Consider the following 9286-nt stretch of genomic DNA (forward strand, 5'->3'; position numbering starts at 1 on the left):
GTCTGTCTAAACAAAAAAATGTCATCATTAAAATTGTTCCTGATATCAGGTGATCCATGTTCACTCTGTACTCACAATAACCATCTAAGCAAAACTGTTTTTTAAAGGCTTTTGATAAATATTTACAAACTATCAAATGAAATATGTATTTGATCTATGTAACTATTTTATCTCCAAAACAAAAGCCTCTCTCTCTCTCTCTTTCTCTCTGTCTCTCTCACGTACACACACACACACACACACACACACACACAGATGTATATTTACTCACTCTTTTTCCCCCTTATTCCTCTGTATCTGAATTCTCTCTCTCCTGAACAAATCAGTGGTAATAATCCATGTTGATCACTGTGGAGCAGAGGATTCTTCTGGAGTTAATGCTGAGTAGGAACAAGTTCCTGATCTCCAGTTTAACTTTCACTTCAGCACAGCGAGAAGCTAAGCTTTAAGCTCCTCCCTCCTCACTCCTGCAGCTTACATAAGTCTGTGGCCATGAGAACTTTGTGATTGGTTGGTTTATGACGTCACTCAACTGTAATTCCGTACTCACACTCAGGGTGTCCCTCTTCACTCACACAAAGTGTCAGTAATCATTAGTGAGTAAACATTAAGAGTATCTATTGATAACATAGCTTTTACTCACTCATGTTCAATCATACAAGAAAGACATTCTAGGTAGCAAGGTGGTATTGATTTGACTTTGATGTATGGTCAAAAGCGCTGATTTATGGTCATTGTTGAAAAGCAAACACTGGAGCAAGAATGATAATTGCTTCGCTTTTCTACATGGCAAATGTGATGTTGATTAATATTTATTCTAAAATGATATTTGGTGAGTGTTTCCACATTGCGAAGGCAATATTGGGTCTACTTTGATGTCTGGTAAAGGTTTCAGCATTGAAAGGATACATGTCTAAAGACCACTTATCAATATTAATGTAAAGGGAGGTTTTCTACATTGAGAAGATATTAATAAAGGTTTGATGCTCTACCTTAGTGATGGCTAAATCTAGTAGAAACAACCACTGCGTGTAAAGAGGTGTATTCGGCCTGGAATACTCCTGTATATCCCCGGATACTCCACAGATTATCGGCTGTATCCGGCAGTTTGCAGCTCTGTTACGCGGCATGGAATACTCCTGAATATGTACCGTGTTTTGGGGTCTGCCTAGAGCCCTTAGTTGCCATGGTGAATAATCCCTTGGGGGTGCTTGGAAGGGAACATTTGCACTTTACACCTTGGGCCACCAGGTATCCTGCAATTGGTCAAAAGTCTTTCTTTGGATTGGTGGAGCAATGTCTTGCCCCTCCTCTAAAACCCTTCCCCATTGGTCCATTGTGGGCCCCCAGACATGAATTCATATGGTTTATATAATAATAATTATTATTATTATTATTATTATTAATATTATTATTATTGGTGGTGGTGTTGTTTTATGTTCATAGGTAGATTGTATAGATAGTCTGGCAAACAAAAATGAATTACACACATTTTATTATAAATAAAGCAAATACAGTATAATATAAGGCATATAAATTTACAATTACAATTATATATATATATATATATATATATATATATATATATATCAATGTACAATATATAACAGAATAGAATACATTAGAACAGAATATACTGTAATATCATTGTATATAATACAAATGCTTTTGGGAGCATAAATGAAACTCTAAATGTTGAGCATTCCCAAGAACAACCCAGCTTCCGTGGTCTCTATTCTGTAGCACCCCACACAGTGCAGACAGCTCTGTGCTAGGCGGGAGGACCCACGCTGGCCTTCCATCCAAGATGGCGGCGTCCCCTTCAGAAATTATGTCTACTGATGCGGTCCTCCATATGGCAGCCTCTTCCTCAGTTTAAAGAACACTAGCTCTGGCCTTGAGCAGATGCAAAACACAGTGAAAATAGAAATTAGATCACTGAAAATAGCAAATGGAGAAAAAGTCAAAGAACTACTAGGGAAATGATATTTTGACTTACTCTTCTCCTCCTTTGCCTCGTTCGAGTGGCGATCCTGCCCTCCTCTTTGTTCTCTGGATTCACCCGGTAACTCTTTCGAATAGTCTCAATCGGTCTTTCAGGATGCTAAAGAGAAAAAAAGCGGAGAAGAAAGGAAGATTGATTAAAAGTTCGTTTAGAATTCCAAGCACTGCTATGAAACAATCGCGACGATATAGTCTACCAACAAAACACGCTGTCCTACCTTGTCCGTGGATCATATCTGTGCGTGTTGTTTTCAGCATTATGCATTCTCCGCACAGCTTCCTGTAGAAGCAAAATTAATACAAGAGTTAAATTCAACCACATTAAGGGATAAAGCAGATAAAGAAATGTGAACTTATCAGAATGGGCGGCAGTCACAGACGAAAGCCAGAAGGCTACAGAAATAAACTTACCGAAACAGAGTTATTCCCCGCTCGTCTTCTTCTCTCGGGCAGACTCCTCTTGCGCCTCTTTGATGGGACTCCATCCTGTCCAACCGCCGAATAACATTCTCCATGAACGTTTACTGCTGTTCAGACATCTTCTTAAAAATGCATTTAACGGGGACACCAGTTGTTTGTTTTCGTTCGGACTCGGCGTTGGAAAAATTGGATATTCCCGGCGCACGAGTAGCCTCTCCACTCCGCTGTCCGTTCGAAAACTTAAGTGTTCTTTTGCAAGCCATCTTCAAAATGCACACGATCGACAGAATACGGAGCACAACTTCTGTAATCCTTCAGTGACTCGCTTCTCCTTACCTTACTACAGGTAACCCCTTTCCCAAAGCAAATTTCGCGCTGCAGTTGCACACAATGCTATTGGTTACTGTCACCCTACGCCATGCACGCACAGAAAACTGATTGGACAGGACTCAACCTTAGATTCTAAGTGGGTGGTTTGAAAACGGGGCGCGTCCTCGTACTGAGGAGAAACATTCCGAACAAACAAGCGAGAATCAACAACAAAAACTCCTATGCCCTGTAAACTTTTTTTTTTTAAAGTCCTGTATCCTTTGTCCCGCATCCCTCATACTGAGATAATGTCCCGCATTTTCGCTGGTCGTCTGGTTTTTAACTGTCAGAAATAAAAAATACATGGATCCATTATTTTACCCGCCCGCACATGAGCATAGTTTCTAATCTATTTAATAACGCTATGTCAAAAGCAGTAAAAATGCAACATAGGCGAGTTTTTTTTAAAAGCCTTGCTTTCACCAAATGGCTGAGAGGAGAGCATTGAGGGCGGTCATCAAGAGTCTGTGGCCGCCGTCAATCAAACTGTGCAGCTGTGGGGCCGACGAATTTCTTTGCTACGTCACAAAAACCAAACTTAGTAAAACTTTACTGATAAGAAGATAAACGCTGTCAGCCGATGTCATGGTCAAAAAGAAAGGAAAAAGTTCTTTTATCCCTTCTGACCATGCTACTCATCCAATAGAGATTTTGGCTTGATATAAAGATTTGCATTGAAATTGTTTTATTTTATGTAATATTTTATTTTGAGCCTTATTTATTCTTATAGTTGGATTTGGTCAGGGCTTTAACTTGAAAGACTTGAGCTGTATGATGCCTGCTGCTTTGCTTAAGTACAGTTGCCTTTGATGGGCCTGTAATGGCCAATGCATGTTGGATGTTTATCAATACAAGTGTATACAAGTGTTTCTTATTCAGTTAGACTGACATTATATCTAAGTTTTACATCATTTCTCAGCATTAGTAACATGTCCCATATCCCATGTCCCCTTACTACTTGTCCCCCATTTGGTCTGTTTGCATCTGGTCACCCTGTACCTTTGACCCCAAGTAAGGGACAGTTGCATAACCATCAAATATGTAATTAATGAACCTCTCATTTAGACTTTTTTTAAATTATGTTGTCAGTGTGTTTTTGTATGCTCCATTTGAAGAGTCCATTGTAATTTAGCTGCACGACAGAGCAATGACATTAAAGGCTACATGGGCCTAACACTGCTATATTATACACCATGCAACACCTAAGAAGTTTGTGTGGTTATCAAAATATCAGCTAAATATTACATATAGGCTAACTGATAGAAAGTTACAGTGAGGAAGGGGGGCAGGCTTCTATACCCAGTCCCACCTAGACCACTGACTGTTATTAGCATTTGAAAGGCCAAGCCATCAGCTAATGACTGTGGTCACGCGGATGCCTGAAAACTGCCGTCTAACAGCTGTATTCGGACATTTGCGGGAGTTTTCAGGTCCGTATGACAAAGTTCTGCGGGCATCCGAATACCTCCGGAAAACAGCAGGTTTAGCGGAAGTTTACTTTGTCCGGATATTTCCGAATACACCACTTTTCACGCAGTGAACACTGATTAAACATCAGGCAAAACCATTGAATCATTATTTATATTTGATCGATGTCCAGTGTGGATCTAGCACTGATCTCACTCCCTGTATTTACCATCTATTCAACATGATAGAATAAACCATGTCCAACACTGATGTCAGCTCTGATTCAACACTTAAATACTGCACTCACCCAGGGCTGAATAATCATTGTTCTAATGCTGAGATTTGTTTTGTATTGTGTATTAAAACAGCCTTGATTCAGTGATATAAGGTTCCCAACACTGACAGCACGATGTAGCTGAAACACTATTGACTGGATTTGCCTTTCACCCCCTATTCACATCGTTTACTGGTGTCCAGTTGTCTGGTACGGGTGGGAAGATGGCTGTCTTGCCGTTGCAGCAGCAGGTCTCGTGAATTCGTGCAGGAACAGTAGAGGCACAACAGGGGAACACAAGCATGAGGGAACTGGGCCCCACTAAATGGAGTGAACAGAAGATCAAAGTCAAATCTAATCAGTGTTGTCTTCTACATTTGCTGTCTGTGCTGGCTTGCTTTCAAATGATATCAGTTATGGCACAACTACTGATTCACAGTTATTTCAACAGCCGTGAGTGACTGTAATACTTAAGTGTTGAAATGACACTGATTCAGTGTTGGACATTGTTTGGTTTTCCATGTTAAATAAATAAATCTCCAATATAACAAACAAGATCAATGCTAAATGAGCACTTGAGATCCGTCAGACGTTGATACAATACTTTTGCCTGATAACTAATCAACATTGTTTCAAAAACACTTTACTGTCTGAGAAGCAAGAGGAGGTGCAAACAAAAACGAAAATGCAAACAATTCAATGACAATATCTGTCTTTAATTTAAGAAACACAAACATATCACAGTTTAACTGTTTCTGTCGAAAAGATTTGAAATATTATCAGCGTTTTCTGCCAGGGCCTTAAATGCTGAAGATGTATGCAGTTCTCCCAAACCATCACAAGAGGGCACCAACATATTTGAAGTGTCTAGAATATACAGATACAGGTTTGCTTTAACATGTTCTGGAGTAGGAAATGTGTAACACACACACACATACACACACACACACACACACACACACACACAGAGTTGAATTTCCAATTCACCAATATACAGCACAGTAAATAGACAAAAGAGTAAACAAACAAACAAAATGGCAAAGGGAGAGTCTAGAGCCTCATACTCATCCCCATTCCTCAGCCATATGGTCCAGTATCCATCCTCAGGGCTTAATGTAATCTTTCCCTTCCTGTTAATTGACTCTCTGGCCACTCCTAAAGTCCACTTAGTCTTCCCCCTGACCTCCACCTCATAGTAAAATCTCCCTGAGGAGAACCCCTCTTTCCCCAGGACACAGGGACATCTATCAAACCTCTCTGGGTTGTCAGGGAAATTCTGTCGTGTGTTTCCATGTTCCACTTGTTTTCCATCATCAGACAGGATGAGTTTGGGATGTGCTGTATCAGGATCCAGAGTCACATCCACTGTAGACAATGTAGAGAATTCTCATTTAGTTTTGTGTGTTTTTGAGTCTGTGTGTGTGTGTGTGTCTATGATAACTGAGGTCACTGGTTCATATTCTGTGTGAATCATACACTGTGTGTCCAGGAGAAACATTAATGTCTGTTATTCTCTTCAGTAAAACACTACAGCTCAGATGACTCTGAGTGAACTGTACAGAGCTGTTGGTGACTCCATGTCTGACTCACACACACATTTACACTCCACATCTGTCATGAGCAGATCAGTAAAAACATGACAGTGTGATCAAAAGTGATCCAGTGATCCTCAGTACTGGATACTGTACACTCACCTGCATGTAGTCTCCTTCTGCTCTCAATCTCTGAAAACACACAGACAAGATTAAGAGTAAAGACATAGCATTTCATGACTTTGATTAATATTTTTGTTGTTAGTCTGTTACTTTGGACAAAGAGCAGACAGCCTGATAAAGAAGTTTAGTGTCACACCCTGGTTCTGACTCTCCACCTCTACTGGCCATTTTGAGTCAGATCTTTATTTAGTCACTCCCTTGTGTTCTTTGGATAAATGTCGCTGGTTTTCCATGGTCTTTGTCTTGTCTAACCTGACCTTGCCTTAATGGATCTAAATAAGAGTCATCTTGAATTCTGTCTGAATACTCCCTTGCTCCTGTACTTGTTCCTGGGTCTCTGTTCTTTGGCCTGACCTTTGTTAAATAAACGCTGGTTCTGCACACACATCCAGTCTCTTATTCAATTTGTGACAGTTTAAAATAACCTGAGTAGAATAGTATACATTTCAGTAATATTGCGGTGAATTTAAATCAGCACAGATAGACAATTGGGTTAAAATTTCATGACATAAACACTTTAGACAAAGAGAAGACAGTTGTTAAATGCATTTAGTGTAAACTGAAACTGATGATTCAGTGATGATCATAACTGTTCACTGCACAGTCATATTGTCACTCACAGTAAAATACTAGTTTCACCACTTTCTAAGAATCAGCTCTGTTTAACCTGATGTCAGTATATTGCTTTCACGTTAGTCAAAGGGTGACAGCACTAAACACTCCCATTTCTGATTTCATTTGAATGAGATGATGAAGACATTCAATTATTGCTTTCATTATTCAGGGACAAGATGTTTCATTTTCAAATATCTCAGACGAAACCTTATCTGTAAAGGTCTGAATGACACAGAATTAATAGTATTACAAACAAAGTTGTATTAAGTATACATACAGAATCCTAAGCAGTGTATAAAATAATATTTAAACAATCAAGAAATAAGTAGATAATATTTTTTATCCTTTTTCTTTGAAAGTATTTGAAGGGTTTTTTTCTAGCATTAACTCCACTGGCTTTTAATATGTTTATATTTGTAAATATGATAAATAATTATTAATGATTGGAGTGTGTGGTGTGAAATGACCCTGTTTTACTCCTGTTAGACCATCTAAGAGATCTATGGGACTTTTTCTTTTTCATTAGCTATCACACCACTCTCCATGTGCAGATTAAAATAAAACAGCATAATGTTTATATCTCACACACATTAAAGATCAAAAGATGATTATGGACTATAAAGCACTGACCTTTCTCACACTCTCGCCCGACTTCCTCACGGAATTTTTTCTCCAGCTGTTCCAGAGTTTTCCTCAGAGTGTCCACACGCAGATGAGGGTCAATACTGATGTCAGTGGAGTGTGTGGTGTGTGGACGGCTGCACAGTGTTGGGTAAACCTACAGTCCAGCAGGAGAGAGGAGAAATCTCTCAGCATGGGGAGTCTTGTCCTGTCATGTGCTGCATTGTCACTGAACAGAGAGAGGGACACTGACCTGTAGGAGGTGGAGGTGATCTTCAAAGTGGGAGAGCTGCTCCAGCTCAGTGCCTCTCCTCTTCAGCTCAGTGATCTCCTGCTCCAGCTCTTTAATGAGACCTTCAGCCTGCCTCTCTGCTGCTTTCTGTTTCTCCTTCATCAGCCCAATCAGCTCAGCCCGACTTCTCTCAATACAGCCAATCAGAGAACTGAACACCTTCACACTGTCTGCTATCTGTCTCTCCGTGTTTGTCTAATAGAACACAACAATATACATTCATAACTATTACTATATTTTTACTTAAATGTACAAATGAACAACAAAATAACTCACTGAATTAACATCCTGGGTAAAGTATGTCACTAAAAAAAACAACCTTTGACTTTTTACACTTAAATAAATTGTTCTGAACCAACTTTGCTGAGCTCTACTGAGTGTTTGATCTCTTTAATCTTCTTCAGTTTGTCCTGGATCATGTGCTGCACTTCTGTCTGTGTTTTCCCCAGCTGAGACTGCGGACAGAGAGAGAAACACTCAAAAATTTCACAAGCTAATATAGATGTGTACTGTTCACATTGACTGAAACAGTACATATGTTAAAAGAAATACCGTCTCCTCCACAAAGTAAAATAAACATTTAAACAGCTGTGTAAGTGCAAAATGTTCATAGTGTATAATGTAATATTGTCTAAGAATATGAAAATCTAATCGTTCAAATCTCAGCGTTTATCATGTTTGTCACCTTTCTCTCCTCATTCTCCTCCTCTAGGGGAACAGTGTTGTGAGTCTTGTGGTCTCCCTCAGTACAGAACTGACACACACATGTCTGGTCATCTCTGCAGAACAGCTCCAGGGGTCTCTCATGTTTCTGGCATATATAGTCCTCCAGGTTCTCCACAGGATCCATCAGTTTGTGTTTTTTTAGTTTTGCTTTAATTTTTATGAGGCTCCAGGTGAGTTTCACAGTAACTCAACCCACAGTCCAGACAGGACTTCACAGCCTTCAGTTTCTGAGCAGTACAGACATCACAGGACACTTCTCCAGGTTTGACAAGGTCTCCCTTTTTCTTAAAATGATCTACAACTTCTCTAAGTATTGTATTAATTTTGAGCTCAGGTCTTATATTAAACTGCTCCTTACAGAGTGGACACTGGCAGTGCTGGGTGCTGTCCCAGTGTTTATTGAGACAGGTCACACAGAAGTTGTGACCACATGGAGTAGAGACAGGGTCAGTGAACACATCCAGACAGACAGAACACAGGAACTGATCTTCAGACAGGAGACTGCTGGAGGAAGTCATGTCTGTCTAAACAAATACAAGGACATCATAAAAAGTTTATGAAATCAGATAATCTTTGGACTTTGGGAAATCAGCTCTGTATTTACAAAGACCACGTACATAAAACTTTTTAGCAACCTTCTCAGATCAACAGAAACATGCTCCATAAAAGAAATTAATTTCACACTCATCTCACACATGCATTTTCTCTTGTTCTATCTTTTCTTTTCTCTTTCTTTCTGTCTCTCTTTCTCGCTTGCTCTCTCAAACCTCACACACACACACACACACACACACACACGCACACACACACACACACACACACAGACACACACACACACACACA

General features: G+C 39.7%; 1 pseudogene; it reads right to left on the minus strand.

Moving 5' to 3' along the window:
• Window positions 1-4650: 4650 nt before the first annotated feature.
• Window positions 4651-8961, minus strand: LOC115814063 (E3 ubiquitin-protein ligase TRIM41-like; annotated as a pseudogene).
• Between the last annotated feature and the right edge of the window lie 325 nt (window positions 8962-9286).

The sequence above is a fragment of the Chanos chanos genome, chromosome 6, assembly GCF_902362185.1.
Source record: "Chanos chanos chromosome 6, fChaCha1.1, whole genome shotgun sequence".
Classification (NCBI taxonomy): Eukaryota; Metazoa; Chordata; class Actinopteri; order Gonorynchiformes; family Chanidae; genus Chanos; species Chanos chanos.